Source organism: Pseudophryne corroboree, chromosome 1 (assembly GCF_028390025.1).
Source record: "Pseudophryne corroboree isolate aPseCor3 chromosome 1, aPseCor3.hap2, whole genome shotgun sequence".
In the NCBI taxonomy this organism is placed as follows: domain Eukaryota; kingdom Metazoa; phylum Chordata; class Amphibia; order Anura; family Myobatrachidae; genus Pseudophryne; species Pseudophryne corroboree.
In genome coordinates, this window is record NC_086444.1 from 191644579 (window position 1) to 191664069 (window position 19491).

The window sequence follows — 19491 nt, forward strand, 5'->3', positions numbered from 1 at the left end:
CCCACTGGAAAAGTTTCCTGTAGATAGTAATATTAACAGAGATTGGAATAACGAGTGTTAGGGTGTTTAATCTTGTAGATAACCATATTGCCTGTCATGTAATTCTGATAATGGAGATGTATCCCAGCTTCCATGAAAATAAAAACAGTAATTTTGCCATTAACAACTGTTACTCATTTCATAGCTGAGCTGATGTATTTTAAGTGTTTTTACCACGGCCCTCATTCCGAGTCGTTCGCTCGTTCTTTTTTTTCGCATCGCAGTGAAAATCAGCTTAGAGCGCATGCGCAATGTTCGCACTGCGACTGCGCTAAGTAATTCTGCTATGAAGAAAGTATTTTTACTCACGGCTTTTTGTTCGCACCGGCGAACGTAGTGTGATTGACAGGAAATGGGTGTTACTGGGCGGAAACACAGCGTTTTATGGGCGTGTGGCTGAAAACGCTACCGTTTCCGGAAAAAACGCAGGAGCGGCCGGAGAAACGGGGGAGTGTCTGGGCGAACGCTGGGAGTGTTTGTGACGTCAAACCAGGAACGACAAGCACTGAACTGATCGCACAGGCAGAGTAAGTCTGGAGCTACTCTAAAACTGCTAAGTTTTTTTTGTTCGCAATACTGCGTAAACTTCGTTCGCACTTTTAAGATGCTAAGATACACTCCCAGTAGGCGTAGACTAAGCGTGTGTAACTCTGCTAAATTCGCCTTGCGACCGATCAACTCGGAATGAGGGCCCACATTTTAAATCATTATTACACAACTAGTAGCTAGAGAATTGGTATATAGACAAGTCTATCAAATCTGAACTGCAGAATATGAAAATACCTTCCTTAAATTGGATCTCATAAAGTACATATCACTCATAATCCATGACCTTCAACCAGTGCAGAGATTTCATCTTACATTTCAGGAGATATTCACCTCCTCCAGCACCTGAAATTCGTGTTTCTCCAGGCATATCAGATTGGAGGATTTTCAGTAGGAATTCTGGTTTTAGAGAACAGAAGTTGAATTGGAAAGTTGTGCCCACACAGCCCACTAAGTTGTACTCAAAGTTCTCTTAGATTATATGCATGCATAATGAACTATTACCATTACCACCACTTCTCTGGGGATGCCCCAATTTACCTCTCCACCTGTCCACATGCCATTAGACTCCCCTCACATTCCATCAGACCCCTTCAACATGTCATCTGACTCACACACACACATGTCATCAGATAATCCTGTGTATCATTAATCCATCCCCACCCCACATACAGGTGCATTAATACACCCCCCCCCCACCACCACTCTTTACCAGAGTCTTAGCTCACCTTGAAGAAGTATCTCTGTCCTCTGCAATGCACACTGCGTGTGGAGCCTCAGAGAAGGATAGAGAGAGAGAAAGAGAGACAGAGAGAGAGAGAGAGTAGAAAGGAGAGGAAAAGGCAGGGACTAGAGGTGGAGAAGGACAGAGATAGGGTGTAGGAGAGAAAGTGGCAGGTACTCAGGGGAGAAGGAAGTAACGTAGTCTCTAGAGGAAGTAGAAATATCAGGACAATCCGAATCTGGTTTTAACAGCATCCCTAATGGAGCAACCCCCTTTGCAACCATCAACTGTGCCACAAGCACTGTTGGCTGCCTTAGCTTCACTTCTGTCTCCCTTGACCTCTTCATATCATTACCCTCTTGCATTTGCAATCTTGATGCTATGTATCAGTACTTACTTACTGTAATATGTCTAAAACTAAAAATATCTGCTTCCCTCCCTCCATTGTCCCCTCACATCCGATCCACCCTCTATCCAGTGACATTACCTTTTCCTATCAGGAGTCTGCTATTTTGTCATCATCCTAAATTCCCTCTCCTTCACTCCCTATATCCAGTCCTCTCCCAATCAAACTGTTTCCACCTTCATAACATTTCCAGGATCAGAATGTTTTATTCTAGATGTAACCAAGATTCTCAACAGTCACTTGTCAGCTCTCATCTGGAGTATTGCAACATTCTCCTTTCTGGCCTTCCTTTCATCTTCCTCTCCCCACTTCAATACAACCATAACACCACTGATCACCTTATTTTTCTTTCTCATCCTTCTGCATTAGCCTCCAGTCACTAAACTGGATCCCTATCGTCTGTACAATTCAGGCCATAAACCTCATCCTCACCTAAAAATACCAATCACTTCTTTCTTTCCTTCCTAATGTACATCTACAGCCTATACTCCCTCTTCTCTTTTCCAGTGATTGCCATCTTATCTCCAATCTGTTTACCTCTTCTCTCTCTAGCCCTACTCACAACCTCTGAAGCTCAATTCCACTTCCATGCAGACTATCATTAGTGTGCATGGCTTCACACAGTCCTCCCATCCATCCACCACCTACTCTCTTTTGTACACTCCTCTCTTTAGAGATTTTAAGCTCCCACAAGCAGGGTCCTCTTCTCTTGTGTCTTCCTCTGACTATCCGTGTCAACAGTACATCTACAGTATGTGCTGCAGAACCTCCCTGGGCTCTTAGCATCTGGTCGTCAAACCCCTTCTTTCCTCCTTGTTCTGCCCTAGCTCCTGGGCACAGACTCAAGTCATGCTGATATGTTCCTTATTCTGTCAAATCACATTACCTGCATGTCTCTCATGGTTATAGTGATATGATCCACCCTACCTTGTAAATCACTGCTGTTTGTTCTGCCATTCATAGTTATATGTTATTTTGTATTGTGTTGTATTGTACATTAGTGTACTCTTTTTCCATATACTCTTTGTACTACTCTGTAGACCCTTTGTAACACCTTATAAATAATAATATTATAGTCACCATCAGGTGAGAACATTTTAAATGTTAGTGTCCTGGGTATGGTAAACCCATAGTACTTCTGGTTAGGATAAATCTACCAGCCAAACTTAATTGGAAACAGAGTAGATGGGATGATTAGCTTCTCTCCATAGCTGTGTGTGTGGGCATGGTTAAACACACCCCATGTCACTGTATCTAAAATTAGAAGTGGAAACTGATTTTGGTTGATTAACATCCAATATAATTAAATCAACCTGAACTGATTAAATGGACCAGAGGCTGGATTAGCTCTTGTCAACATGTGAGTGAAAAGTATATAAATGTCAGAAATGACACATGTAAAGTGGGTTTACCGTTAAGTAGGTACAGTTTCAAGATGTGGATTAGTTAACAAACTATAATATATGGTTCTACGCTATTCCTGCAAGACAGACCTGTGACCTACAGATAGGGGTTAAAGCTCTCATCTATCCTCTGGTTGATCTGTGTTGAACTATCTTCCTGTGTCAACACTGAGCCCACTACCAAGAAGTCCTGATTCAAAGTAAATTAGGAGAATGCAGACACAGGGTCTGATTCATGTTTGTAAGTAAAGAAAACAAGCAAGCAACTGAGCAAAACCACATTGCACTGCAGGTGGGACGGATTTAACATGTGCAGAGTGATTTAGATTTCGTTGAGGTGTGTTCAAACTGAAATCTAAATTGCAGTGTAATAAGCAGCTGTCTGACATGCAAAAGCAGCCAGTATTTACCCTGAACAGAAAAAATATAAATGTATTTGCTCCCCTTGTACGGCAACATGGTTTGTTCCAGACACTCTGCATCACATAGGTTTATGTAGAGGTGAAGAATCCTGCTTGTGGCAAGCACTGTTATCCTACAACTGGGAGAACTGGGTGCCTGAAAACCAAGTAGCAAGATACACAGAATGGGCCAGCAAAAAAGACATACATCCTACATGCTAATAAAAATGCACAGATCTCAGTTACACACATTTGCAAAAATGATTAGCCACCAGCCACACAGCAAAGCATCTCTGCTCGGGTGGTGCTATTATCATGTAGTGTAGGCCCACCAGAGTGACATTGCCATGGCTTACCATATGTTTGCAGATGTATGTAACTGAGATCACTGCATTTCTATTATTATATAGGATTTACTCCTCTCTTGGCAATCAATCAGATTCTAGTTATTATCTTCTAGAAGGTACTAAATAAATGATAAGTAGAATCTGATTGGTTGCTATAGGCAACATTTCCACTTCTATAAACCCGCAGTTTAGTAAATATACCCCTAAGAGTGGTCAGAAATGGTTAGCTACATACTGAAGGTAAGAGGAAAACAAACTGATAAACCTCCACACCCTACAGTGTGACAAAATAAGCCTGTACTGTAACAATGTTATTTTCAGAAATAAAACTATAATTTAATTTCTATAATAAATAACATAATGGGAAATCCTTAGACTTTGTATATATATCAACAATATAACACACAAAATTAAATCTTAAAATTTTATTTGCACAGTACATTTTGGTTGCCATAAACTGGAGGCTTTTTGTAGGAAAAAAAAAGCACATTTTTTTTACATCTGTTATAGTCCTTCTACTGAGCCTATTATCTGATGCTAGTACAATAACTTAATGGAATTTATTGCATGTTTCTTTTTTTTGACAAAGGAAAGGATCAAGTAGAGGGTAAAATGGAAGTGAGAACACTCTAGTCTCTAATACAGAGGAAGGTTAGCTGATGAAAAATGAGCCCTGATGGGCACCAATGGGAGTGATTCACAAAGACCATTACCTTGTAATAAGACCATTCTTGTCCTGACTTTCATTCAAATCATTGTCAGTTACAACTCAAACAACATGTTGAAAGGTAACAGACCTTTATGAATCATCTACTTTTCTGGAGTTTTGTAAATCCATAGAAAATGGGTTACTGCAGTAACAGAGACAACATCAAAGCGTCAGTTACAAAAGAGATGGGTATGTTCTAGAGACACAGAATGTTAACAAATGATATGGGAAGAAGTGTGTTTTTATTATCATATGGTACATAAAGGTCTACAAGGCTTTACTAATGAGATAATCAAAATGGCCCTAGTAGATTCAACAGCATGGAGATAAAGGCAGACCCAGAATAAGATAAGGTCATGAACTAGAATATAGAATACTGTAGGCTCAATAGAAAAGAAATCAGCAGGCCAAGGACAACTTTCAGAAGTAGATAACTACTACATCTCTAAAAGAAGACGAAGAAAATATAACCACAGTAATACAGTAAAATAAAAGAGGCAATAGATAACATATTATATGCGTTTGACTACTGGGATACCGACTGCCAGGAACCTGACTGGATCCCTATTGTACAACAAAACTAATAAAAAAAATATAGGATTCCTCAATTATATACTTACAGTATGGAGACAATGTATGAAGATGCAGTGGTACATATTCTCTACATAAAGGGTTAAGACATGCAGGTAACGGTAAAAGAACAATCAATAGCCCATCAATTTACATGTATTTGTTCTTTATTATTATTTGTAATTCTACTGACAAGCTTTTAGCATTTCACTATTTTCTTTTTTTATTAAATCTTTTTATTCAATCAACATTATCATCAGCAAACATAGAGTTAACATGATGGAAGTCATGAAACTCAAACTATAGCAACAAAAGTATATATAACAAATTTTGAGCAAAAGTAAAATTCAATACATATTGTACAATACAATAAATGTTAAATTAAATAAATCATGGCTCCAGCCATGGTCATTACCCTTGATAATAAAATAATGTAGAGATGAGCGGGTTCGGTTCTCAGAGATCCGAACCCTACCGGGCTTCACCACGCGAGCCCGGATCTGAATCAGGCTCGGGATTTCCCTCCTGACTCGGAAACCAGAACGAGGCAAAACATCATCATCCTGCTGTCGGATTCTTGCGGGGTTTGGATTCCATATAAGGAGCCGCGCGTCACCGCCATTTTCACTCCTGCATTGGAGAGTGTAGAGAGAGGATGTGTCTCCGTACTCTCAGTGTCCTCAGTGTCCGTGTCTCGTGCTGCATCTGTCCAGGCACAGTGGTTGTGTCCTCGGCTGCTATATGTCCAGTGCTGCTGTATAAGTCCCTTACAGTGTTGCTGTGTTGTCCTGCATCAGTTCACTGGTGGTGTACTGTGCTTCATCAGTCCAGTCACAGTGGTGGTGTCCTCTGCTGCCATATGTCCAGTGCTGCTGTATAAGTCCAGTCCAGTGGTGCTGTGTTGTGCTGCATCAGTCCAGTGGTGGTGTCCTCTGCTGTCATATGTCCAGTGCTGCTGTATAAGTCCAGTCCATTGCAGTGGTGCTGTTATCCTGCATTAGTCCAGTGGTGGTGTCCCTGTGCTGCTGTATATGTCCAGTGGTACTGCCATATATGTCCAGTGATACTGCCGTATATGTCCAGTGATCCTGCCATATATATGTCCATTGATACTGCCGTATATGTCCAGCGGTACTGCAGTATAAATCCAGTGGTATTGCCGTATAATTCCAGTGATCCTCCCGTATAATTCCAGTGATCCTGCCGTATAATTACAGTGGTACTGGCGTATAAGTCTAGTCCAGTGATACTGCCGTATATGTCCATTGATACTGACGTATATGTCCAGCGGTACTGCCGTATAAATCCAGTGATCCTGCTGTATAATTCCAGTGGTACTGGCGTATAAGTCCAGTGATACTGCCATATAATTGCAGTGATCCTGCCGTATAATCTAGTGATCCTGCCATATATGTCCATTTATACTGCCGTATATGTCCAGCGGTACTGCCTTATATGTCCAGCGGTACTGCCGTATAAATCCAGTGATCCTGCTGTATAATTCCAGTGGTACTGGCATATAAATCCAGTGATCCTGCTGTATAATTCCAGTGATCCTGCCGTATAATTGCAGTGATCCCGCCGTATAAATCCAGTGATCCTGCCGTATAATTCCAGTGATCCTGCCGTATAATTGCAGTGATCCCGCCGTATAAGTCTAGTGATCCTGCCGTATAATTCCAGTGATCCTGCCGTATAATTGCAGTGATCCCGCTGTATAAGTCCAGTGATCCTGCCGTATAATTGCAGTGATCCCGCTGTATAAGTCCAGTGATCCTGCCGTATAATTCCAGTGATCCTGCCATATAATTCCAGTGATCCTGCCTTATAATTCCAGTGATCCTGCCGTATAATTCCAGTGGTCCTGCTGTATATATATATATATATATATATATATATACCCTGTTGCAAAGCAGATTACTGAGGCCATAATAACTATGCTGGTGTTAGACGTGCGTCCGGTATCCGCCATTAGTGCAGTGCGACTGCAGTGCCAACCCTAGATGGGCTGCACACTTGTGTTGCTTAGCTTAGTCATACAGCTCATTGCCCTCTTTTACTTCTTGGCATGATGTGCTGTTTGGGTACTATTTTTTTTAAGTGCCATCCTATCTGACACTGCAATGCCACTCCTAGATGGGCCAATTGTCTGTGTCGCCTAGCTTAGTCATACAGCTACCTCATTGCACCTCTTTTTCATCTTTGCATGATGTGCTGTTTGGGGCCTTTTTTTATATCTGCCCTCCTGTCTGACACTGCAGTGCCACTCCTAGTTGGGCCAGTTGTTTGTGTCGCTTAGCTTAGTCATACAGCTACCTCATTGCACCTCTTTTTCTTCTTTGCATGATGTGCTGTTTGGGGCCTAGTTTTTTTAAGTGCCATCCTGTCTGCCATTGCACTGCCACTCTGGGATGGGCCAGGTGTTTGTGCCGCACACTTGTGTCGCTTAGCTTAGTCATACAGCCATCTTTTGGCCTAAAAACAATATTGTGAGGTGTGAGGTGTTCAGAATAGACTGGAAATGAGTGGAAATGATTGTTGTTGAGGTTAATAATACCGTAGGATCAAACCCCCACATTTCATGATTTTAGCCATTTTTATGTTTTAAAAAAAAAATCATCCAGATCCAAAACCAAAACACAAAAGGATGGTTTTGGCAAAACCAATCCAGAACCAAAACCAAAACACGAAAAGTGCCAGCCGCACATCTCTAAAATAATGACATCTCAACTGTTGATTATAAGATTTTAAACAGAGATAACTCATTTCACCATTCATCCTGATTTTGTGGTGATAAATTGCTCTCTGGACAATTTTTGTTTCAAATTTAGTTAAGGTTTTGTACAGATATGTGATAATCTCTATATTTCCTGGTATATTCTTCAACTGTATATGGGAACTTACCACATCGGCAAGACAGCTACTTTCATACGGCCCTCAAACACCTTTAGATTACTAAGAAACTAATCACAGCACTTACAGACCCATGTTGATACCAGTTTGGTTATGAATAATTTTAGCTGAAAATATAACACATTAATTTCAAAGTACAGACTAGTAGGGGTCAGCACCAGGGGTTAAAGTGAGCCGGAACGTCAGTTCCACTTGGAGACGGAATGCAATTCCGCCTCCTCTGGCTCACCTCACCCGATGTGTGCCGGCGCAGCAGGGAGATGCTGGGTGCCCGCGGTTACCAGCGGCGCCCAGCTCTCCCCACACAGTGGAAGCCTGGTGGCAGGAGCTCACTACTGAGCTCCTGCTTCCGGCTCTAGTGTGCGCTATGAGAGGGACGTCATGACGTCCCTCTCATTGTGCAGGGAACCGGACGCCAGGATTATCACAGCGGTCGGACGTGGGAGCGGGGCTTGGTAAGTATGGTGGTTTTTGGGTTTTTTAAGGCACGTCTACTGGGGGCAAGCTACAGGTGGCAAGTTACAAGGGGTAAACTACAGGGGTGCATTACTACTGGGGGCATTACTACTTGGGGCACACTACTGGGGGCATAACTACAGAGGCTAAGCTACAGGGGGCATTACTATTTGGGGACTAAACTACAGGGGGCATTACTCCAGGGGGGCTAAACTACAAGGGGCATTACTTCAGGGGGCTAAACTACAAGGGGGCAAACTACAGAGGGCATTACTACTTGGGGCAAGCTACATGGGGCTAACTACTGGGGGGCAAGCTACATGGGGCTAACTACTAGGGGCAAGCTACTGGGGGCAATCTACAGGGGTGCATTGCTACTGGGGGCATAACTACAGGGGTGCATTACTACTGGAGGCATAACTACAGGGGCGCATTACTACTGGGGGCATATCTACAGGGGCGCATTACTACTGGGGGCATAACTACAGGGGTATTAATACAGCGAGGCTAAACTACAAAGGGGCATTACTACTTGGGGCAAGCTACAGGGGGCTTACTGCTGGGGCAAACTACATGGGGGCAAACTACAGGGGCGCATTACTACTGGGGGCATAACTACAGGGGCACATTACTACTGGGGGCATAACTACAGGGGCACGTTACTACTGGGGGCATAACTACAGAGGGGCTAAACTACAAGGGGGCAAACTACAGGGGGCATAACTACAGGGGCTAAACTACTGGGGGCATTCCTACTTGGGGCAAACTACATGGGGCTAAACTACTGGGGGCATTACTACTGGGGAGGCTAAACTACTGGGGGCATAACTGCAGGGGCTAAACTACAGGGGACATTACCACTGGGGGCTAAACTACATGGGGCTAATCTACTGGAGGCATTACCACTGGGAGGCTAAACTAAAGTGGGGGTAAACTACTGGGGTCATAACTCCAGGGGCATTACTACTGGGGGCTAAACTACAGGGGGCTAAATGACTGGGGGCATTACTACAGGCAACATTACTACTGGAGTGCAATACTACACAGGGGCATTACCATTAAGGGTATTACTAATGGGGGCACTACTAATGAAGGCATTGTAAAGGGGACACTTCATAAGGGGCATCACTCATGGGGACATAAGGGGCACTACTATTGGGGACATTGCATAAGAGGCAGCACTACTATGGGCTCTATATAAGGGGCACTACCAGTACAGTGGACATTGCATAAGGAGCACTACTACTGTGGTCATTGTAAAAGGGGCGCTACTGCTGTGGGCATTGTGTATTACGGGGTGCTACTACTGTGGGCATTATGTGTATTAGGAGTGCTACTACTGTGGGCATTATTACTATTGTGTTACCATGCCCCTTTCATTTTGAGACCATGCCCCTTTTTTGGGATGTGCGCCTACGGCGCGCACTATACTTTTATTGCATTGGTGCTGGGGGGGAGGGGGGGGGGTTCCACCACCTCTCTAGGACCACTGGTCGGCACCGCACTGTATTTGAAATCGCAAGGAGTTGTATATATACCCTTGCGAGTGGACCAACAGTGTGTAACAATAGAAGGATCTCTGATAGGGGTGCTTGATGTAAAAGTTGGTGGTGCTCCCAGAGTCAGTGGTATCAATTATAGTGTACAAAGAAAAAAGAAAGACTCTATGGGGGTCATTCCGAGTTGTTCGCTCGCTAGCTGATTTTAGCAGCATTGCACACGCTAGGCAGCCGCCCTCTGGGAGTGTATCTTAGCTTAGCAGAATTGCAATCGAAAGATTAGCAGAATTGCGAATAGAAAATTCTTAGCAGTTTCTGAGTAGCTAGAGACTTACTCCTACACTGCGATCAGCTCAGGCCGTTTCGTTCCAGGTTTGATGTCACAAACACGCCCTGCGTTCGGCCAGCCACTCCCCAGTTTCTCCAGACACTCCCGCGTTTTATCCTGGCACGCCTGCGTTTTTCCGCACACTCCCAGAAAACAGTCAGTTTCCGCCCAGAAACACCCACTTCCTGTCAATCACACTCCGATTACTTCAACGATGGAAATTCTTAGTTCGGACGTGAGTAAATCTACTAAGTTTTGAGCTAAAATACTTAGCACATTCGCACTGCGTACCATGCGCATGCGCATTTTTGCCTTAATCGCTCCGTTGCAAAAATCGGCAACGAGCGAACAACTCGGAATGACCCCCTATGTTGGGGCACACTTGATGGATATGAAATATGTTAAAACTTAACTTTTATTATGGTTAATCATAAAAGAAGAATGAACACAGACTTACATACAAAAAACAGTCACCTTAGGTGGGGTTGAATGGTATTAGTATAAGGGGTTGACATGCCCCATGTTGACAACAAGCAAATTGCTAAGTGTACATAACCCATTCCAATATGCCTCTGCTGAAAAATATTAAAATCAAATATATGTATAATATCTTATTATATCAGGAGTGTAATATCGTTATGGAGGAAAATTATTTTCAATAATGGTAGACATACTCCTTGATAATGGCTCCCTTGGTATTTGTGATGGTTGTGCTATTGAAGCTTCTTTTTACTGGTAGGTGGTCTTGCAAAACTGTAGATCTAATTGGTAGAATAGGTATAGAGGTAAGGCCAATGTTTTCTCCACCACTTCTGCTTGATGATTGGAGCTACTGCACCTGATATTCCAAGGTAGTCACCTGACCTTGTACTGATCAGGCCTCTCACTGCTTCGCTTCCAAGATCAGATGGATTTGGGCATAGCTAGTGAAGTGTGGCAGTAGTAATATGATTCAAACAAATGAGAGAGCATGTGGTTTTGGCATTTATACCAAGTAGAGAACTTCTGCTGTCCCGCTGATCTGCCCCAAGTCCCTGTTACAGTTGCATTGCAGGGAACTTGATATCTGGCAGTGGATGAGAGGGTTCTCGAAAAAAAGAAAGTGGAGAAAGAGAAAGTGTGCCCCAACTTCTGCTGTTCACCGTCATATAGAATTATAGTGGACGGTAAATGAGAGAGAGGGGGTACAGAGAGGAAAAGGAGGTGGTGAGCTGAGACGCCCCAAAATTACCATTAATAAATGTCTATCATTGACAATATTAGACCTCTGCTCTCAAAGGCATTGTGAAAACCGATAAATAACCTTTCATAGTGAGTGATGGTTTGTCAAGTAATATTGGATATGTAAAAGATTGCAAGAAGTTTATGAATAAGTTTCATTTATTGGCAGTACAATATGCGATATATTCATTGATAATCCACATGGAAAAGGTACCACTTAATTTCCTGCAAAGGTTGTGCAATAAAATATGCAACACATTAACCTGAGTACTAGTTAGATTATAAGTATAATACATCCATTAGTAACCCACATGAAAGAGGAAAACATCTAATTGCATACCAAATGGTGCAGTTAAGCGTGAGGCATGAGGCACAAAATGGTGAACATGGGTTCCATGTAGGCTAAAGAAATGTACACCAAAGAGAAAAGGAATATGTTGCTAAAATAGAGTAGAAAGCCACTATATGAGAGGTGGTGAGCTGAGACTCCCCAAAATTACCATGAATAAATGTCTATCATTGACAATATTGGACCTCTGCTCTAAAAGGCATTGTGAAAACCGATAAACAACCTTTCATAGTGAGTGATGGTTTGTCAAGTAATTTTGGATATGTAAAAGATTGCAAGAAGGTTATGAATATGTTTCATTCATTGGCAGTAAAATATGCAATACTGTACATTCATTGATAATCCACATGGAAAAGGTACCACTTAATTTCCTGCAAAGGTTGTGCAATAAAATATGCAACACATTAATCTGAGTACTAGTTAGGTTATAAGTATAATACATTCATTAGTAACCCACATGAAAAAGGAAAACATCTAATTGCATTCCAAATAGTGCAGTTAGGCATGAGGAACATAATTGTAAATATAGGTTCCATTTAGGCTAAATAAATTTACACCAAAGAGAAGAGGAATATGTTGCTAAAATAGAGTAGAAAGCCACTATACTGTATGAGAGGTTTCTATAATAAAGAAAGCCACAATGGGTTATGCGATACCAAGAGAGCAGATGTGGACCAGACCGTGCACTGTCTGGCTCTACTAGTTTACAGACGGGCCGTTTCACCATTGTATGGCTTGTTCACTGTGTCACCACTGTTTCACCACTGTGTCACTTGGTATAAATGCCGAAACCACACGCTCTCTCATTTGTGTGAATCATATTACTACTGCCATACTTCACTAGCTACGCCCAAATCCGTCTGATCTTGGAAGCAAAGCAGTGACAGGCCTGATCAGTACAAGGTCAGGTGACTACCTTGGAATATCAGGTGCAGTAGCTCCAATCATCAACAAACAGCAGAAGTGGTGGAAAAAACATTGGCCTTACCTCTATACCTATTCTACCAATTTGAACTACAATTTTGCAAGACCACCTACCAGAGAAAGAAGCTTCAATAGCACAACCATCACAAAAACCAAGGGAGCCATTATCAAGGCGTATATCTACCATTATTGAAAATAATTTTCCTCCATAACGATATTACACTCCTGATATACTAAGATATTATACATATCTTTGATTTTAATATTTTTCACCAGAGGCATATTGGAATAGGTTATGTACACTTAGCAATTTGATTGGTGTCAACATGGGGCATGTCAACCCCTTATACTAATACCATTCAACCCCATCTAAGGTGACTGTTTTTTGTATGTAAGTCTGTGTTCATTCTTCATTTATGATTAACCATAATAAAAATTAAGTTTTAACATATTTCATATCCATCAAGTGTGCCCCAACATAGTCTTTCTTTTTTCTTTGTACACTATAATTTCAAAGTACATAAACTTAAAATTGTATTTTTATTTATTTTAAATAATATAAGTGCTGGGGGGAAAATTTAATTATTATTCTTCTTATTATTATTATTCTTAAATGCTGACACATTTTTTAAAGACCTATTCCTTTTTCTCTACAATTCACTTGGTAATAGAAGGCTGAAACTGCATAACACATTTTATATTGAAAGGGTCATTGGCATTAGATTTTCCAAAAGTAAGGAATACAAGTGCATTTTAGTGTTGGTAGAAAATACGACTTAAAAGCACACATGTAAATTTTTAAAGGACATAGTTATTTAAAACTACAGAAGTTGCTGAAATATATTATACTTGTCCTTGAGAATAAAAATGGTACAATGTTTTTTATACAGTAGTATGTCACAAACCATTCAGGATCTGTATTGTAGCTTCTAAAAGTCTTTTAAGTCACACACAAATGTAGGGTGCAAAATATAGGTAATTTAAAACTAATGCATAAAAGCATATTTCCTGTAACGCATATTCTGTCTTATTATTCCTTGCATAGATTTTTTGCATGTTTGCTGCCTTTCATATTACTGGACATTACTGCTACTGCTGGAATATTACTTAGCATATCCATTACCTGTATAATAGAGGCAGGAGAGCTGAGAGGGGGGGTGGGGTACTGATTACCTACGACTTGTTGTAGAGTCCTGGGTCAGCTGTTGAATTTTTTTTCATCTTTATTCCAGAGGAGGTGTGGCCACACCTACCTAATTTACACCACCCTTCTTCTCCACACCCTTTGCATCATTCAGCTCTGTGTTCCTGGTTAGGGGACAAGACTATGTGCTTTATTACAGGGAATATTTAAGACGAGAATATTAAAGTGCATCAGTGTCGGACTGGAGCATGAAGGGCCCACCGGGGGTGTGCAGTGGTAGGGGCCCATGATTAGAGGCGTGGCCAGCCTCCAAGGCGGTGTGGCCAGCCACCACAGAGGTTTGGCTAACCATTATAGAGTACCTGGTCTGGACTCCTTGATAATTTATATAGTAATTAATGCTAGTGCATGCATGATAATGTGCCAGATTAATGACAGCAATATACTGTAGAGAATACATCATAATTCTGTGCCTTATAAGGTAACATATGTATAATATATAATTCAAGTGCACAGTCTAGAACCTGATCCCTAGAGGAGAAGGGCCCCCAGGCAGTGGGGCCTACCGGTGGTTTCCCCTGTACCCCTGTGGGCCAGTCTGAGCCTGAAGTGCATATCTACTGCAGGTATATAGCTGGACATATATGTTGTTGACACCTTCTGATACTTTAGGGCAGAGAGTGCTATGATTCATACTGCATTATGGTGATGTCACCATATGTTTGACCATAACCCCCCAGCCCCCACAGTGAAAGATCTCCCAAGAACCCTGTTTGTATAATTGCAGATACATTGTTGGCCCTTGCTATGCTTATTGATATGCTTATCTACTGCTGGTGTGCCTATCATTGCACTTACAGTATAAATATACATTTCTGTTAGTGTTACAGGTAAATTGAGCATAGAGTTAAGGCAACCAGGGCATTGGTCCCCCACAATTTAATTGCCCCTGCCTCAACGGACTAATCGGCAGACCCAAGTAAAACATGTATGGTTTCCTAGCATGGAATCCGCACAAATCTTAATCACGTTTTGATAGAGAATTTGAACTGTTGGCATATTAATTAACATTATTAATGATATGCATACCACTGAGCCTTAATATTGCTGGTATGTTACTGGGCATTGCTACTGCTTGCATTATTACTGTAGTGACACAGTAACTGCCCCAAGTGATCTGGGAAGAGTTGGTTCTTCTGGTGTTTGGGGTTTGCGATCGGTAGAGTAAGATTTTGTCTCTCTATAACTTTTTTCTTTTTTTTAAGTATGTCAATATATCTTGCTATTATAACAATATGTTATCTTTTCAGCACAGATATCATTAATGTTCATGTCATATGTAATTTAATAGTGTCTGAAGGGTGCCATATTTTTTACTAACACCTAATTTTTTCCCAGCCACCTAGCACAAATTTGACTAATGTTAGTACATTTTTCGAACAGACGTCAACCATGACCCCGCTGCCAGGGCCTTGCAATGCTCTTTCCATTAAAAAATATATATACTCGTATCTCTGTAAAACATTTTGCTTTCTAAGATAAATGCATCAATTATCTTAAATCATTATCTTCCTGTGTATTCTATGGAATATAATCTCTAACACATCTTACAAAAATGAATTATCATTTTTTCTGAGTTTTATCTTTACAAAGAATATAGCAAATATTAAATATTACATTATGTGAGATTGTCTCTTTCTAATTCAACACTGCTAGACAACGAAATGCATGGTGCAATTCTATATGAAGGTTACATGTATAATAAACTGAGCACAAATCTGTCAAAATATTCTGAGAAAATTGCTTCTGTGTTTTGGACATTCATACATTATGCCCTTGAATGCCATACTCATTTAATGTCTGGGGAGTTATCTCTCAAAGATAGACTGGTTCTACTTGTGGCATGCTTGAATATGCAATACATCATAAGCTGAAAAATATTTAACGGACTGGAGACCACTTGACATTTTCTTTCATATTACATGTATAGAGTATTATGTCACCAAATCTTATGCTTTTTTTTAAGTTCAGCATAAACTTTATACATGTTTTAATATTATACTTTTAGCATTAAATACCATACCATTTCCATGCCTTAGACTTCGGAGGAAGTGTCATTATTACATTTTGACTGATACAAATTGGCTAGGAAATATTTATACTTTCGTTCAAGAACAAGAAGCAAATGTGTAGACATTTTTCTTTAAAAATTGTTAGTTCTAATGTGAGATGTTTGTCATATATTGTTCTTTTTTTGCCATTAGTGACTTTGGAATGCATTACGACGGTGACATTTATTACAGCCTGGAGAATTCAAAATTTGGGGGAAGAACTGTCTCAGGTATTGATGGTAAGTAACAATTACCTACTAGACAAAAGTAAAGTAAATTAGAGTATAATGTCCCGCAACAAGTGATATTAACCTCCTGGTCAACACGGTAATGTGAGCGGTACCTGACCCTTGGTGAGTGACCAAAGAGACTAAGGGAAACACAGTCTTGAATGTCCTTCGGACGGCGGTGTCCCGCTCGTCCGAGTAGCTACTTGCACTTAGTGGGAGTAGTCCTTCACGGTGTTCGGTGGGTATTGACCGGGTGTGTGTTGGGAGCAATACCCTCCGGACTGGTCTACCCTATTGCAGCCCCGTTCCCCTTCAGGGCGCCGGTTCACCAGCGCTCCCTGGGTGATCGTGTGCTGTGTAAGCAGGGACCTGTCTCGGCAGGGAATGTATCACGGCAGCGGCTGTGTGCGACGCTCGCCGTGTTCCCCGCCGTATGGATAGGGTCTGTCAAACTACCCCCCCGGGGACTAGTCAGGCTGCCTCGGCTCTGAACTCCGGTGGCGCGTCGATGTACGGACGCTCGCCGGATCTCAGTCAGCCGCTGAAGCACGAACTGTCTGGACGGGGGACTAATCAAGCCACCCCGGCCCTGAACTCCAGTGACGCGTCAGTGTATGGACGCTCACCAGATATCAGTCAGCCGTGGAGGCAAGAAACGTCTGCACGGGGGATGAAGAACAGTCACGGCTCAATGAACCGCTGACTGTCCCCCCCGCCGTGTAGGGAAGTTGACTCTGCTCACCTGTCACCGCCGATAATGGCCTCCCATCACCGGCTTCTTCCTCTGGTGTCGCCTTGTAGTGTTTGTTAGCGGAGTTCTCGATCACGCGTTCTCATCCTAGTGTCCTGTCTTTCTCCCGTGCATGGGTCCTGTACTTTGTCGAGGTGGTTTCCAATGTGTGTATCTCCAACGCGTTTCAGCCCACTAGGGGCCTTCCTCTGGGAGTTACACAGCACACGATCACCCAGGGAGCGCTGGTGAACCGGCGCCCTGCAGGGGAACGGGGCTGCAATAGGGTGGACCAGTCCGGAGGGTATTGCTCCCAACACACACCCGGTCAATACCCACCGAACACCATGAAGAACTACTCCCATAAGGTATACCTAAGTGCAAGTAGCCACTCGGACGAGCGGGACGCCGCCGTCCGAAGGACATTCAAGACTGTGTTTCCCTTAGTCTCTTTGGTCACTCACCAAGGGTCAGGAACCGCTCACATTACCATGTTGACCAGGAGGTTAATATCACTTGTTGTGGGACATTATACTCTAATTTACTTTACTTTTAATTTATTTGCAGGATTAACTGCATTTAATCCTTACGTTATTATATTTCTCATTGGTTTGGAAGATCTATGTCATTAATTACTTTTTGAATTGATCAGTAAAGATTTATTACCTATATTGTGCAAGGTCCATATTTCTACACATTGGCCATTTTCCTATTGTATATATAGGAGACACCCACACAACGAATAGGGCCGAGCGCAGCATTTAATCACCAATTACTGTCTATAGGTTAGTCACCTAAGTGCTGCAGCTAGCCCGAACAGGTATACTCAGTGCGCAGAGTCACAAACTTTCTGTACCTACTAGACAAGTCACACACAGCTCCCCGAATTGGTGCCACTTACTTAGGAATTCTCTAGGCAGGTCTGCATGGCTAATCAGGGGCAGGTAAGAACAAGAAACAGGAAATAGTATATGAGTTATTATTATCTGCACGTGGACTACTTGTATGTTTATCTACACATTTCAGCATGATTTCATGAGCATTCTTACAGGTAGAATTATTTTTATTACAGTTTAATGATCAAACCATTGTATATCTGAAGATTGTGAGTCATTTGCCTCTAAAATATGACAGTATGTGTTATGTAGACAATGTAATGAACAGAATAGATATACCATCATTTCACTTTTGAGACCGAATCAGTTATTATTGTAGTACAGAGAGCAGAGACTATCTGCACTGATATTCATAGTAGTTATTGTCAAAGTCAGAAAAATATCACTATGCACACTGCCATATTTGCACCTCATACAGGTCCGCGCTGCGCATGCGTGCGCTCTCCCGTGCGTGCGCATACTCGCTGCTGTGGGCACCCGCGGGCGCGCGGTATGTGCATTTACGGTAGAGTTTATGTGTTCGTAGCGTGCGACTCAATTCGTTACATATTTTCACTATATAATGTATTTTGTAGATTATGGTCCCTTTGATAGAATCTGAAAGTTTAGTTAATGTAGCATGTTCATGGATAGAGAAATCCCCCTTTGTTTGATACGAAGGGTCAGACAGGAGTAATACAGTGGTGTTTAGTATCCATCGGAAGAGTATTTAATTAGCAGTATTCCGGTGTTGGTTTGAAGCGGATTAATCGCTCATGCCAATAGTTATGGACATAAGAAGTTTATGTCCATTTACTATTATTTGCACTTACTTATCCATGCGGCGGGAAACCCAGTTTCCCACCCACCTGAGCAGTTGGAAATCGTCACAGCCCACCTGCATGAATCAACCTATGACCTTTTGTTATAATGCGAGGAGGAATTCCTGTGTCCAATGAACAATGAGATTGTAGGGACCATTGAATTGTATTGTGTGTGGGGCATAAATAGACAAGCCGATCACATCCAGCTCACTCTATAACGGTTCTCATTGCTGATAATCGGGAGCTGGATGTCCAGAGGTGCATGCGATCGTTCCCCTTGTGCGTAAGTTTTCTCCGCAATCATATTGATCTTACTGTTATTGTGAGCCATTTCTCTCTCTCTCTCTCTTCTCCTCTTTCTCTCTTATTTTCCCTTAAAACGTAATTGTATTGTATTGTATTTCCCGTGTAGTTATCTGGTTAGTTAGTCTATGTTATATTGTAGTGTATGACTTGTATTGTATTAATTCTTTTGCAAGTATAACATTCATAATATATATATATATAAGGCGTTGGACCCTAAGCACGGTATCTGTGTATTTCTTATAGTGTTAAGTATTCTCAGAGCGTCGGTGACGCTCGAACAGCTTTTAAGTTAATAAGGTTAAACTGTGCTGCATTTACACTCTATCACTACACTAAGGTCTTACTGCATAATACACTGTTTATGGTTTAGATATAAAGGTTTAACATTGTGAGCGTCAGCGCCGCTGGTGATCTCCTCGTGGTCCCGAGCGTCCGC

General features: G+C 41.8%; 1 long non-coding RNA gene and 1 pseudogene across 1 annotated transcript in view; both read left to right on the forward strand.

Annotated features, from left to right (window-relative positions):
- Positions 1 to 19491, forward strand: part of LOC135049948 (uncharacterized) — a 143257-nt gene that overhangs the window by 68955 nt on the left and 54811 nt on the right. The window contains exon 2 of the long non-coding RNA XR_010241520.1: positions 16244 to 16329. This is a non-coding gene — a long non-coding RNA (uncharacterized LOC135049948). The remainder of the gene's footprint in view (positions 1 to 16243; positions 16330 to 19491) is intronic.
- Positions 12734 to 12852, forward strand: LOC134949602 (5S ribosomal RNA; annotated as a pseudogene).